Raw genomic sequence first — 15,964 nt, 5'->3', positions numbered from 1 at the left:
GGGAACGTCTGCGTCTCGACAAGGCGAAGGGTTTCCCTGCCCACACACCACTGAGTCACTCCTGGTAGCCGAAAATATCGTCAGGCTGCTGAATATTGCACGTGGTAAGCTCGGCTGGCAACCAGATGCACCAACTGAGACTTTGTTTATATTTATATTTTAATGAGGTATTGTTAGGCACATGGCTTAATTCCGTATTTCACATTCTATATGATTTGTTCTTGTGTGCTGTTGCATGGACCGGAATTTATTTTTCATAATTGTCTGCCGTCAATCTTGCATCCTAGATAGACGTTGAATGTTCTGTTGACTTCTTCATATTATATTGTATGTTCCTGCTGTGAAACCGGTCAAAGCTGGTTACTGCAACTCCCAACCGACCTGCGGCACCGAGGGACTTAGAAACTTGTCGAACGATTTGTCAGGAAACAACAATATCCCACAGATGCTGGAAGTATGTTGAGAAGGAACAAAGAATTTGGACGTTCTCCCCCTCAACCATGGTGACTCCTCCCTCCAACAGGGCGCTCTGCTGTCATGCTAGCAGCCTGGTAGAGACAACTGGACGTAACTTCCTTGGGGGGTCACATCAAGGGGGAAAATTTGGGTACGTACAAGAGGTTAGGTACGTCCCCCATAACATTAAGTATTTGGCCTAACAGACGTTTCTTGACACGCAGAGAGAGAGAGAGAGAGAGAGAGAGAGAGAGAGAGAGAGAGAGAGAGCAAATATAATGTTGTGCCAACTTCCAATCACTGATGACACCACAGGCAGTAATATAAAATAGCCTCAAGCCTTCTCTCAGACCATAGCTTTATTCGTATCTTAAAAAATAATGGATAAAAATGCACATAACTGACATTTAGGATAACTTTAGTAGGATGTATGTAAGGATGTTGCTGGCGGGATAGAGCCTTGGAGAATTTATCCTCTCTCTCTGCCTCTTGGACGAGGACCAGGAAGGAAAGTTGTGAGTCAGGGACATAAAATCGTCAAAGTGATGCTTCCTGAAACTACATTTTATCGTCGACTTGAGCTGAGCGCCTGAGGAAACTTGAGGTGAAGTTGCCGTAGGGATAACCGCTGACAAGAATTCTAATAGTCGGTGCCTGCAGAAGTTGTATTGTGTCCTGGAAGTTGGTGGCGTGACTTGCTGAGAAACGTTGACCACAAGGGGATTGGTTGGAAGGTCAGGTCACGTGTGTCAGAAGTGTATTGTGTGTGTCTGAAAGAGGCATAGGAAATGGGGGGACTTGGTGTCATATGAACATTGCCAGGGGTTGAACTATGTGGGTATTTTTACAGTTCCTGGTACTCCTAACACGAATAAGTATATGACTATGCTGTATGCTGTCGGAGTGATTAAAATAGACTACACATTAGTACACAATATTTCCGGAATAGTTTTAATTGTTGTATCTGCCACGAGGTGTGGTGTATATGCCGGTATCTAGAAATAGAAAGGGATATCTGAAACAGTGTTGGATATATGCCAAGCGATGTTGATCAGTCCAGTGTGTGAGGGAGTTCATACACCTGAGTTCTCACCTGTTATTGTGGCCAGGTGTCTGCGTCTTCTGTAGCGAGGCCGCCCGTGAGTATCGCCCACTGTGATAGGCTTCAACACCCCCTAGAATCAATGTGTCGCTCACTGTAATTGGCTGTGACGTCTGTTCTCCATTGTATTGGCCATTTTGATTGGCTGTTTCTAATTGTGTGCGATCTCTAGTCAGGATACTTTTTTTTTATTATTACCGCGGGAGTTCACTATTAATGAGGCCAAGTTGTTAATTGAATCCCTTGTTCCTGCCAAACTACTGACGTATATTGATGATTGATCCAGGTTTTCCACTCGCTAACAACACTGTCCTTCTGGTCAGAGTTCGTACATTGCTCACATTCGTAGATACACTGATTACTGGCTCTTTTTATTCCCCCTTTCGTGTAGATGCTTGTTGATTTTCTCAGCCATTTAGTTGTGATGTTGAGGTCTATTGTTTTGTTTGGTCGCCTCTTTCATTTTGGATAACGTGCTACACTGTCTCGTGCGTCCAGCCAGCAGCAGCCACCGTTTAAAGTAATTGGTGTGTGTGTGCGTTATAACAGTACTAAAGTATTATTAAAAAAGTATAACAGGTTGTATGTAATTGAGTTATTTGTCTGTTATCATAACCTTTTGAAATTATTCCCCTATTTTCAGCGGAATATCACATCACTTAAAACACTGCTGTATAGTGTGTGGATGACGTATTGCTGTGTCAGTGGTTCCGCTCTCATAACTTTTGACAGTTATGACCCTTTGTTGTGTAATAAAGCGTCGGTAGAGCAATCTTCTTATTACTCTTGTTTGTAACTAGTCATTAAGATAATATATCGGGCAATTAGATGTGGCACGATGGTAGTCATGTTTGTCGAGCTGTGTGTGTGTGTGTGTGTGTGTGTGTGTGCGTGTGTGTGTGTGTGTGTGTGTGTGTGTGTGTGTGTGTATGTGTGTGTGTGTGTGTGTGTGTGTGTGTGTGTGTTGTGTGTGTGTGTGTGTGTGTGTGCGTGTGTGTGTGTGTGTGTGTGTGTGTGTGTGTGTGTGTGTGTGTGTGTGTGTGTGTGTGTGCGTGTGTGTGTGTGTGTGTGTGTGTGTGTGTGCGTGTGCGTGTGTGTGTACTCGGTGGTCACCTTCACCATTCGTAGTTGACGTGATTTCTCTTACTATAGACACTGTTAACGCACCCTATGTACAGACATACTACGAACGCGTCTTGCACACACGTACACACAATACTGACATCTCCTGTACACATTATCATCAACATCTCCTGTACAACGCTCCATTGTGTAACCATTAAACTGCTGAAATAATCCCTTGAATATGTCTAAGTTCTACATATCTATTAACTAATTTTTATCATAAATACTGCGAGGATAAATGAGGCAGTATGTGGGTATGTTGCTGTGGAGGGAAACACCACAGCAGAACGTGTGTGTTTACAGCGGTGACCGAGTGACGGTAAACACACGAAGAGTTTGTGTTTACTCTTCATTCCGGGCTCCGTTGAGTGTAGATTCATTATCATTATTAATACTTTTCTTCATTATTTCTTTTATTCGTGTCAAGTTTATCATCGTGCGTTCATTCAGTTCGTATCACCGAAAACAAGTTGTTAATTTTACAGTTAAATTAGATATTTTCGAGAAACGTCTGGGAAGCGGCAAATATTTTCTCGTGTCGGAGTCTGCGGAAAAAAATACGTTATTTTTACGTCCGATGTGGAATCCAAATGTGTAGATTTGCGCGGGATTGATTGGGTCGTCTCAGAACACCTCCGTCGTCAACAGATTTACTGGTAACGTGGAAATACGAAACATAAATTAACATAGAATTGGAATAAACACAGACACGAGTAAACAAGGACATTCAATCTCCTGTGACGTCAATGATTGTCTAATATTCTCCCTATTACGTCACAAGAATGGAGGAATAACGAGTCACTTTCAGTTTGACGTCACAATGTCTATTCATGTGACGTCATAGTGGCTGCCGCTAGAGGGTGATACTTCTCCGCATGGCGTCACGGTTGTTTATCAGTCACACCGTATAACATAATGAAGCCTAGATGCTGATAACAGTTGTATGGCGTCATGAGGCGGGAAAGAACACAACAGGATATAACACTGCAATAAAGATCTCGTGACGTCTCATGTAAACAGAAGGTAACGTCACGTAGAACACTTGGGTGATAATGACATTTTTATCCTAATGTCTTACTTTTACGTATATTTGATGTATGCCATAATAGGTTCGTTTTGTCTGTGTCTTTAGTTGATTAGTGTACAAGTATTCTGATATTGACGAATCATGCGGGTCAGGTTAGGGCCCATTAAGACCTGACCTGGAACCACCCACCCGGACAGAGGCACCAGATGTCTCTCTATGTCATTGAGTTCTGAGCTTTACCTTCTGAGTTGACCCACTGATTAGGTGTAAAGATGTACCTTAATGGTGAGGGCGAGGGTGACTAACAGCCCCCCCCTTCCTTCAGTGGCCAATTATCCACTCAAGCAAGCATAAAGATTTACCTTAATGATCGCGAGGAGGAAGGCCCGATAGTTCCCCCTTCCCTCAGTCGCCAATTACCCTCTTTAATCCTCTTTTTCTCTTCTTTTTATTCTCTAGCTTCATATTTTGGTCTCTCTCGTTTTCTTGTTAATTTTCTTCGTTTCTCCAAATTTGATCTCTTCTTGATTTCATAATTCTCCTCATTTTTCCTCCTCCGTATTTCATATTCTTTCCCCTTCTCCATCTGTCAGACTACAGTACAGCTAATCTCTCAACGCTCGTTAATGTTGTGTTTAGTTAACTCTTTCATGTTTCTCTCGCTGTGTCTTGTAATTATTGTAGTGGGCGAGTTAACTACGTGAAATAATGTTATTAACTGTGTATGTGTGCGGTGGATAAACGGGTACAGCACTCAACTCCCGTTCCAAAAATCGATAGTTCGCTCCTGATGCAGCCTATATTCCACCTAGATAGGAATGGATACTATACTTTACAGTTAGGGAAATGAAAACGGTAGAGCGTAGTGCTGGCAGCGGTGTCCAAGTCCTAATTGGTGTTGTGAGGGACTTAAACATTTATCAGTGTTCCCCCCCCACTCGTATGACTTAGACGTCGGTGCCGCCATTTAGGAAGTTTGTCCAGACTTAATAAAGGACCTTCACTCAACCCCTCCCAGTCTGTCTTACTTCATAGTCAAGAAGTTCCTCACTGTTTTGCGCGCCTCATTAGCATCAGCTGGAAACGGATTAGTACAGCATTACAGTCTTGAGGCTCCCACAATACTGAGAGGCTCACAGGATATGAGCAAGTTGAGCCAGGATGATATAACAGGTTGTAGAGAAGATCCTGGCAGGTGTGTTGGAAAGTCATCGTGGTCGTAAAACTCGTGAATTGGGAGAAATTACTTAAATGCAACTTGTAAATGAACAAAATACCCTGTGAATGGACTGTCAAATTATCAAGTCTCTTAGTTGTTGACCTTGCCTCTAGGGGGAGTCGGTAATTGGGTACGGTATTTTATGTTCACTTTTGTTCAGTCTTCTAGGGTTACTCAACACGCAAAGAAGTCAGTTTTGTGAGCCATATTGTTCAAGGATCTAAAATATGTCCCAAGTGCCACGAACATTGTCTGAGTGAATTTGTATTGGATTGGATTACCTTCAAGTGACCCCCCTCCCTGCAGCCTTTAGGTTAGGTAAGTTAATTAAAGTATAGATTCAGTACAATACACTATAGATAAATATTTTTCGATACACAAGGAAGTAGCTTGTCCGGCACTGCACCCGACTGCCTATACTCCCCCAACTGCAATGTCAAATACCAGCTACTGTACGCTTAGGACTGTGAAGGCGAGCGGTATATCCATTCATGAGAACGTTACCCGCTTTTAGGTCATAAAGTATCATCGTTGAGGTGTTTGCAGGACGTAACAGCGAACCTCCTGCCCAGTGGTCGTGGTAAGACATCAGGTGTTCTGTGTCATGAGTGAATGCTTGGGGTTTTTATTGTTATTTTTCTTGTCACCAGTACGAGTCTTTCATGTTCGCCACCAGGACGATATAGTAGTGTTTGCTGGTAAGACTTGTTCACAGTGCTGGTCGTTCAGGTAAGGGAAGACTTTGCTGGCATCACATTTTGTTCCTTTACCCTGGATGATGAAGTCAGTGAGAGTGAGGGCCTCTATAAACAACAACGATCTCAACAAGTGGGTCACTCTTGGTAGCGCTGGTGTTCAAGGTGATTAAATTTAGTTCGTTAGACATCGATTTTGTTTTCAAGATCTTTTTATCGGTTGAATATCCTTCCCTGTTATTTCCCATGAGGAATATCGCAGCACCTTCCTCGGGTTTCTTCTCTTGTTCAGGATACTTTATCATTGTTTATCTGCGACGTAAAACACAGCTGGGAGTTAGGAGCTTCTGATAAGTCGGTTAGTGGCAGGTGAGCGTCCGCACTTAGCGTTTGACGTGGCCATGTTAAAGTGAGTTACTGGGAGAGAAGACAACAGCGCCTTTTTTTCTCGATGCTCTCCCACACGCTCCACCAGACGCTCCGGGGCATAACGGAGAATGTCTTTCAGCTTGTCGATTAATCTGTTAGGTAATTAATAGCTTGTCATTTTAGAAGCTGGAGGATATAGCTTAGTGTTCCTTGCATGGAGGTGCCAAGGCGCAGTAGGTGGCGGGTCTTCAGTGTGGAGAGAGGCGTACACGTCATACTTCAGGGGCCGAGTTCCGCACACACACACACACACACACACACACACACACACACACACACACACACAGAAAGGAAAGAACGCTCGCCTTGTACATCATCAACTAGAGTAGACTACGAAGGCCAAAGGCAACTTGATCTTCTTCCCCAGCCGCCATAGGAGTCGTGTCCCAAGGTAACGTTTCCAATTAACCTGCGAGTGTTAGGATAGATTTTTCTCTTCTATTTGTCATTTTGATTGCCAGACCTGCTGACCTGAGGCCTTGCTGTGGACTAGTTATTGGTGCTGGTCTTATTACGAGTTTTAATTTATTATGACTATTATCATTATTATTATTATTATTATTATTATTATTATTATTATATTATTATTATTATTATGTTTTGTTATTTTGTTATCACTACTATTGTCAGTGGTGGTTGGGATTAGTGGTATCCTGTCCGGGAGGGGAGGGGAAAAGGTATTGTTTTTTGGTCCTCCCGTCTGTCTGTGCGTCTCCACAATAACTTTACAATGTGTGTGCGTATTTACACCAAACTTGGTAGATTTTTTTTTAATTTGTGAAAAGGTCCATTTTAGAAACATAATTGTTGCCATCGTGACGGTTTTTTAATGATAATTTTCTGGAGTTAAAGAAAACGATGACCAGAGACAACCTTCAGGGGTGACTACACTTATCTACAGTAACAGCTTCTCTCGTATGGTATTTACTCTTACGTATTAACAACTCGCGGACTGTTACTATTTTTATTGCCACTACGAACCTGTGAAGGTTTTATGCCCAGTAAAGTGTATCCTTTGTCTTACAACCGAGAGCATGACACCAGCCATTGCATGCCCTTGGAGGCTCATTGACTTGTCAAGGCGGACGTACTTCAGACATCCCACTTGCCTCAAGACTCACCTTTGATAACTAACCGGATGAGAGGATCTGTATGTCGCCCACGTCTCGTCCGGATGTTTGAAAAGACTGCGGGATACTTTTAGAAGCTCACCCAAGATATTAACTGTACCAACTTCCGCCCTCGGTGAGGATTTGAGTCTGGGGGTACTGGGTGGCGGGAGTGAGGCTTTAACTAGTTAGTCCTTCATCATAACCCGGAGTTGTGTTATGATCAAGTAGTGGTTGTAACTGGTAATGCAGAAATGCAAATGAAGCATGTCGCAATTTCATGCAACGTTTCTTAGTGGGTTTGTTACAATTTGGTGTAGAAGCTTCCAAAATGGTGGTGTTTGTGATGGGTAACTTAATAGGTAGATCTACATCTCGAATAGATCACCCAAATAGGGTTCACAACGGTGCTATTTCTTCACCGGCACCTGTGACTCTGACCTTGGTCCAGTCTTGTCCAAAATTTAATGTGTGTGTTCTTGGGTCTTGCCTTGTGAGTTCATCAAGTTTACCTGATGCTGACTCTTATGTATACTGGATAAGTATTATGGTTTGTATAATGGAAAGATGTATGTATATGTATGTGTATATACTACATACACACACATACACACACACACACACACACACACACACACACACACACACACACACACACACACACACACACACACACACACACACACACACTGTATGAGAACCTGTGAAAATATGCAGATTCATGTGTACAGGTTAGGTTAGGATATGATAGATTAGTAGCGTAATCTAACCTAACACACACAACATGACTCACAACATTTTCACAGGTATCTGACAGACTGCCTGTAACACATATACTGTACATTACAGTATATTTACACCCGCCCATTGTGATATTTTGATTATGGAAAAGATTGGTTTAATACTTTTACTACTCATGTTATTGTTATTGTTAGTCGTGTGTATCCGTGTTAAGAATGGAGTATTGAGGACATCACCACCACTCCAGTGTTACTATATCACGCCTAATGGAGAGCGGCCATGGAGGGGATTTTAGTGTCTCGCTCTTAATATTACCGGTGTCTTAAGACCAGTCAATTAAATCTTAAAGACCACATTTAACTGAAATTATACAGTGATGCCAAATTATAAACTATGATTCAACCTCATCTAAGTAAAGTTTTGGGATGATTTTAGTGTTGTGAAAAGTGCATTAGCCAGGTGAATAAGGGCTGAGCCGGAGTAGTGGTAGTGTGTGTGTGTGTGTGTGTGTGTGTGTGTGTGTGTGTGTGTGTGTGTGTGTGTGTGTGTGTGTGTGTGTGTGTGTGTGTGTGTGTGTAGATATTCTGTTTGTGATTTATGTGTGTAGGTTTTCTGTGTTTCGTGATTATGTATTTTATCTGAGAGAGAAAACCCCATTCCAAACACAACGGAAAGAGACATAGAGAAAAAAGAAGAAAGAATGGGTGAGGGAGAGAGAACTTGTATTCATTCAGTATACACCATCGAGGGGTGTATTGTCCTCACCATGGCGGTGTAGACATTCCTGGGACGTTTGCCTCACGCTGCTGTCCACGGCAGATGGAGGACAATAATTCTGTTGATGTCGGTGTTATGGTGTGAGATGATGGTCTGGGTGTAAGGCGATATTGTGAGGGGTTACATAAGGTGGAATATGAGGTATGTGTCGTAAGGTGAAGTGTGGGATGTGTCATAAGCTGAAGTGTGGGATGTGTCATAAGCTGAAGTCTCGTGTTTACAGGTGTCACCTATTAGGAATGTCACTTGATTTTCCAGCCTTTATTCAAAATTGATTTAACACGTTTCATTTCCTCTTAATAATCAGTTGATATTTGATCTTTTTTTTTTCAGGTGAGTGTCGAGTCCACGAGCTTCTCTTGCGAAACGTAACAGGTAAAATAAAATTATTACTGTAGTCTTAAAATAAAAAGGTATTTGTAATGTGCTACCAAGAATAATCCGACAAAAGACTAAACAATTGGATGATAATAATATTGACTAGAGGACTTAGTAAGGTGTTCAATGTCGAGAATTTTTTTTCTTCAATTGACTGGGAAAATACTGTGGAGAGGAAATTCGTACTTATATTCTCTAATAGTTTCCTTATTCAGGTAGATACTGTGTCAATAGTTTTATTTGTTACTTACTCTTATCCGGTGTCCTGAAAAACATGTTTGGTCTCTAAAAAAAATCATAAAAAGTGTATTTACCAAGACTCATCTTTGACAGTAGTTACGGGGGTAGTTGACACGACAATACGGCCTGCAGCGACTGCCTCCCTATAACGACCACGGTTATGTAGCGTTAAACTAGCCACAACGACTACCTGTGTATGGCGTTTGCCTAGCAGAAACGACCCGTAACTCCTCCACCTCTTACGTATTCTCTTTTCCTGTTAATTCTTTTTTCATTCCTCTTCCATCATCTTTTCTTTCCTCTTCTACCTCATAGACTTACGGCCACCTACCTATAGCGTGTCACGTACTACAGTGGTCACCCTTACCTAAAAGATCATTTTGTTTTGCTCAGGAGATTACCTACGACCCACACTGCATGTTGCACTGACCTGGCAAAGGTTCTGAGTTGTTTTGGTTTTTCTATGTCGTGGGCTCGTGGTCATCTCGGTCATGGTTCTATGGGCGTGGCTCGAACACACACACACACACACACACACTTCCACCCACCTTCCTTCCTCACTCACCTTCCTTCCCCAGGTGAGAGAGTTCATTAACCTTTAGAATATAAAAATAAGCAGCTATCGTAAAAATACTTTGACACGGGAGGGGAACATTACCGTGGGCGTTGATGTGTGGCTGAAATCATCACTTTTGTTCATGTGGTAAAAAAGAAAGTTCACAATACGGCTTTGTCCCGACTCCATTATTAGGTTCCCCGACTGCGTGTGTTCCCCTTTTTAGTTTCATTTATTGGCCCAACAGACGGAAAATGTTGGTGAGAGATGAGTTATTGAAGCGTGACTTTCATTTCAGACTTTCACTTTATTTAAATGATTTAGTTTGGGTTTAGTTTTGCAACGTCGTTTTATTATTAGTATTATTCATTATTATTGAGAAAGATACAGTTACTCACCTTATAAATTTCCTTCTCTTTTTGTGTCAATATGATCAATTACCATTAGGCTTCTGACTGACCAATCACCATAAGGCTTAGTGTTTTTTTTTTTAAACCAATCACTGGAATATTTATTTTTGCGTTTCCAATACTTAACCACTCAAGTGTAAGAATATTTTAAGGTTTCTATTTTAGGTAACAATTTGATGACCAATCAGCGCTTAGATAACACAAATGAATGGTCAATGCATTCAGAGCAACGTTTCAAAATAGACCAATCACAATAGTACACCTTTCTCTTTCGTGTTAACTAAATATCCAATAAGAGCAAAGATCTTTTAAAACGTTTCCCTCTGTGATAGATAATTGACCAATAGAAACTCTCAAAAATCCGTAAAGGTTTATTTTGTTGACGAAGCAAACATTATCCTACCTTGTCAACACCATCTTCCTCCGTGTTGACATGCGAGCCAGTTTGAGTGTTTTATCAGCATGTTTTGGATCTTATTTTGCCTTCACTTCAGTTTTCAAGGTCTTGTCGCCCGTCGTAAAGAATCTCTCAACAAGTTTATGGGGGTAATTAGCGCTGGGGGAGGGATGAACGCGGTCCACAACTTATAAGGCCTAATTAATAGCATTATTTTTCTCCCCGCCCTTCAAAACTTCCCGCCAACAATTTTCCGCCAAAACTTTCCATTGGTGACTAAAATGTCGAGTCTTAAGCAAGTTTTCAGGGTATTATTTTTTAATAATTTTAAAGACTTTATTATTAATGTGAATAAGAAAAAAATCCCATCGTGGGTGAAATATAAATACATACACAATATAAATGACTTCTATTACAACAACCATGACAATATAACGTAATAACTACAAAGATAATAGAATAATACCGTTAATGACAATGATAATAGAAAGAAGGTAAGACTAAAAGAAGAAGAAATTATACAGTAGAATTATATTTTTGTTACTCGTAGCTGCGGAAGATGAAAAAGATGCGTGGGTTAGGTTAGGTTAGGTTAGGTTCTCTACTCGGCCGCCTGGTTCAACACATATATCGGATGTCTGGGCTCTTGTATGTGGTTTGTAAGGTGATCCGTTCTGCTACAAAAATGTTCTACACACACACACACACACACACACACACACACGCACACACACACACACACTCTCTCTCTCTCTCTCTCTCTCTCTCTCTCTCCAAAACTTTGCCTGTTAATCCTCCTTGTTTACAATTCTTCCTTTTTTTATCATCTTTGCTTCGTCTCGTCTGTTTGATTCGTGGCGTCATGGCTTTTGCCGATAATTTTTTTTGAGGGAAAGGGAGAGGGGAAGGTAAGCCCTGTATACTTTCCTGATTACAAGGGGGAGGGGGAGAGTTAAATACGTAGTGAGGTAAAAAAAAAAGTGTTATTTACTTCATAAGGAGATAATAGAGAGATAGAGATAGATTAGGAACATAAGAAATATCATGCTACCTCCATAAAGACAAGAGAGGGAAATAGTAGCTTAAAAATAGCCTGCTTTTCCATTAGATGGTTGGATGGATGGATAGATGGATACATAGATAGATAGATATATAGATAGATAGATAGATAGATAGATAGATAGATAGATAATGAAATAATTGATGGATTGAAAATAAAACTCGTCCTTTTAAGAATATATTAAAAAAAAATTATTTCCCTATGAAGTTTCAGCGACAAAATCTCCTGAATTTCGCACGTGTCCAACTCCTTCACGAGATTGCTAAAGATACTTGCTGAGTCAGTCATTTTCTGGAGGCTATGTTCCTCTGCCCTGACAGTCAGACAGACGGTCATTTTGTCCTTTTAAAGAGTGTCCAAAGAGAGCGATGGTGATTGGTGGAAGTGAGGGTTTGAGGGGGGGGGGGAGACAGGGGGGGAAGGGGAAGATAGGGTGGGGAAGGGGAAGATAGGGTGGAGGAAGGGGAAGACAGGGTGGGGAAGGGGAAGATAGGGTGGGGGAAGGGAAGACGGAGGGTGGGAGAGAGGGTGGGGGAAGGTGAAGACGGAGGGGGGGAGAGACAGGGGGGGGAAGGGGAAGACAGGGGGGGAAGGGGAAGACAGGGTGGGGGGGGAAGACAGGGTGGGGGGAAGGGGAAGACAGGGTGGGGGAAGGGGAAGACAGGGTGGGGGAAGGGGAAGACAGGATTGGTAAAGAAAGACAATCCGGAGTTTATAGTTGGTGGGCCGTGGTCGACAACTCTCAGACACCTTGATTGACCTGAGGGCAAACTGTCCTTTTTACTCAGTTTAACAAGAGAATAAATACACTGATTATAACAAAGTAGATATATTTAATGATAATATAGATATTTCACCCATAATAATAAAGGTGTAGTGGATTACGTGTGTTAGGTAGGTAGTTAGTTAATTGGTTGGTTGGCTAGTTCGTTAGTTAGCTGTTAGTTACGTTGGTTGGTTAGGTTTAGTTAGTGAGTTAGTTTGTTTAATAGTTAGTTAGGTAGGTAGTTAGATAATTGGTTGACTAGTTCGTTAGTTAGCTGTTAGTTACGTTGGTTGGTTAGGTTTAGTAAGTGAGTTAGTTTGTTAAATAGTTAGTTAGGTAGGTAGGTGGTTAGGTTAGTTAGGCAGGTGGTCTTCAGGTGATCTAGGCTTAAATAGTATAGTTTTGACCTTTTTTGACCCCGGGGCTTTTCATCTCCTCCTCCTCCTCCTCCTTAGTCTCTTACCTCACTAACTCCCCTGGGGCTTTATCTCCACCTCTTGCCCCCTCCCCCACCTCCTACCATCTTATCTCCTTCTTCACTTTACTAACCTTTTATCCTCTTGTCCCTCTTCTTTCCTGATCGTCTTTTTTTTCTCTTCATTATCTTCCTTCTTTCCCTCTTTCCCTCTCTTTATTGACATCTTCTCTATCTCCACTCTTTAGTATTTTTTCTTCTCGTCCTTATTACCGGAAATTGCCAAGGTGAGATGCAAGAGAACGTGAGAGGGGAGAAGGGTGTTGTGGTAGTGGGGAGGGGAGGGGAGTGTTGTGGTAGTGGGGAGGGGAGGGGAGAAGGGGGTTGTGGTAGTGGGAAGAGACAGTAGTTAACATCTCATAGCCGGGTTGAGGGAAGACTGGCGAAGGTTCGTCAGAAGTAACTTACGAGCAAGTCATATTACGAGGTGGGGGGACAGAAACGCCAGGCACTATTGATCGTTCGCGCAGGAGATGTTCGCCAGTAGTGTCTCAATGGTGGAAACGTCGTCGGGAGGGCGTGGTGTGTGTGTGTGTGTGTGTGTGTGTGTGTGTGTGTGTGTGTGTCAACAAGTGGTCCTCCTTCACTTGTGTGTTGCTAGGGGGCTGGTCCTGCTCACAAGAAGCCACACTATGTTGGGAGTCCCACATACCCAAACAAAAGTTAACCTATCCCTAACCAAATCGTTACCTGGTTCTTCCAAAACATAACCTAGTTCTACTATAACATTGCCTTACCATAATATAACCTACCCCCTACTACGGCATAACCTACCTCTAACCATAACCTAACCTAACCTACCATAACATAACCTAACCTCATCTTACCATAACCTAACCTACCCTTAGCATAATATTAACCTAACCTATACCACTAACACATCCTAACCTTACAAAATCCATGGTTCTAGTTGGATAGCTGGGTTACAGGTCCTGGTCTGGTAATTTAATTTTACCCCTGAGGGTGTTTCATGTTCGGGGTAACTGAACTATGAAGAATTCACGGGAGCGAGGCACATGCACCACCAGCCAGAGGGGAAAAAACGGCGCTGAATATCAAAGAGAATTTATCCTCATCTGGGGCTCAGGATATTCTTATATTTAGGGGGTAGCGGACCTTCCCACAGAGAGGTTGTCCAGTGTTGTTTTTATCTTCTGTTGTTATTTTTAGATTAATTCTAAATGTGGGTGACTTGTGGCGGAAGGACTGTGAGGTGGATGAGTGGGTAGACGAACTGGTCTGTGTACAACTTGGTAAAACTTGTCTTAGATTATATTATATCATTGTTTTCGTTTATAAAATCAATGTTTTATCATTATTTTCTCATTTATTTCAAAGGTTGGTTATATAAAATGACGGAAATATTTTAGTTTTTTGAAAGAAGAAAATGAACCTTACTTAACGATACAGACTCGGGAGACTGGTAAGTATAAATCTTGGCGAAATCTATCGTATTTACAATGACCTGAAGAGTGCTCATAGTTTTCCTCGGCTGCTAATGACCTCGTGACACTTACGATCGATATGTTCCTTTAATTCCTTGCTCTTATCGCCTATAATTATAGTGGTAGTGAGTGAGTGAGTGTGTTTTGCGTAAGCTTTAAACTCTACACATTAAACTTTTAATGGGAAATTTCAAGTACATCCATTAGCTTTCCAACACATTAAATTTTTGAATAGATACGGTATCGAGGTTCATATTTAGAGGGTGATAATTGTTGTTTCAGAACTCCTAGACACACAAACAAACATATTCACAGCCATACACGTGTTTCAGAACATTGTTGCGCCAATAGTGTGCCCCCAGAACGAACCTCTCTTTGAGTCTACACAAGAGATGGTAACTCAGTTTAGGGAAGCTGGTTTGGTTATCAGTCTCCCTGCCAAGTCACCCACCTACCTCCCTCCCTCCCAGTCCATCTATCCACCCACCTACCTACCTTCCTTCCCACCCTTCCAACCTCCCCTCCCCACGACCACAGAATCACGAAGTTACAGTGTACAGACAAACGAATTACGAAACTTGGGCCAGCCTCCGAGACCTTCCCTGGGGTGCCTGACGTGTTAAAAATAATGCATTAAAATCCCTCTGGGTATTTAACATGTTAACATTATTTCTCGTAAGGTTGATGAAGGATTTGATAATTTTGTAGAGAGGGGTAAGGAGAAGGAGGAGGAGGAGGCCGTGCAGAGACAAGATGAGTAGGAGGAGGGAGTGGTGAGACAAGGAGGAGGAAGAGAGGGAAGTGGCACATGAGTAACCTAAGAAATAAGAGGAGGAGGAGGAAGAAGGCACGAGGGATAGATGGAGGTATGTTGGAAGAAGAGGAAGAGGAGGAGGAAGAAAAAGAATAGAGTAGAGATATTGAGAGAGGAGGAAGAAAGGGTCAACGTCCAGTCAGTTAGCTGAACGTTCTGCATCATCCTCCTCCCTTCTCCCCCTCCCTTTCCTTCCTTTTTCACTCACCCCCTCTGTCCATGGAATATCTCTCCCAGCCAAACCTGGAAGCGCTATTACACAGGAATTTCGTGTTCTTTTTACGGATGCTATTAGTGAGAAAACTGAATAATGTAAACTGCGATTTTTTTTTTTTTTTTTACTACGGGGACACTACTAGAGATATGTTATGATATATCACTGTAGGTTGCCTTACACACTTAAACACTTACCATCACCACCACACACTTAGCATTACAGTCACCACAGTATAGAAGAGACATGTGTGTAGTCTCAAGTGTGTAGTCCCTTAAAGGCAGGTAGTAACTTACTGTAATATTTAAAACGAGAAAGATAAAAAAAAAGATTCTCTCTCTCTCTCTCTCTCTCTCTCTCTCTCTCTCTCTCTCTCTCTCTCTCTCTCCTCATCTCTTTTACCTCCGTCTTTCGCCTAACTTTTACCTTCTTCCTTCATTCCTCTCTCGTTCCCCTCACTCGCTCCCTCTCCCCTCTCCTCCTACACTCGGCCATAGTGTGTCTATAGACGGTAGGTATTGGTGTACGT

At 42.0% G+C, this 15,964-nt stretch overlaps 1 protein-coding gene across 2 annotated transcripts in view; it reads left to right on the top strand.

Annotated features, from left to right (window-relative positions):
* LOC121874533 (FAD-dependent oxidoreductase domain-containing protein 2-like) overlaps positions 1-15,964 on the top strand; it is an 82,616-nt gene that overhangs the window by 22,542 nt on the left and 44,110 nt on the right. The window contains exon 2 of one of the 2 annotated variants that reach the window (XM_042378701.1): positions 9,014-9,055. The exons of the other annotated variant lie outside the window; for it this stretch is intronic. The gene's annotated coding sequence lies outside the window, so the exon portion shown is untranslated. The remainder of the gene's footprint in view (positions 1-9,013; positions 9,056-15,964) is intronic. 2 annotated transcript variants of the gene reach the window in all.

The sequence above is a fragment of the Homarus americanus genome, unplaced genomic scaffold (assembly GCF_018991925.1).
Source record: "Homarus americanus isolate GMGI-L3 unplaced genomic scaffold, GMGI_Hamer_2.0 scaffold34360, whole genome shotgun sequence".
Lineage (NCBI taxonomy): Eukaryota > Metazoa > Arthropoda > Malacostraca > Decapoda > Nephropidae > Homarus > Homarus americanus.
This window is presented reverse-complemented; position numbering and strand designations above follow the sequence as displayed.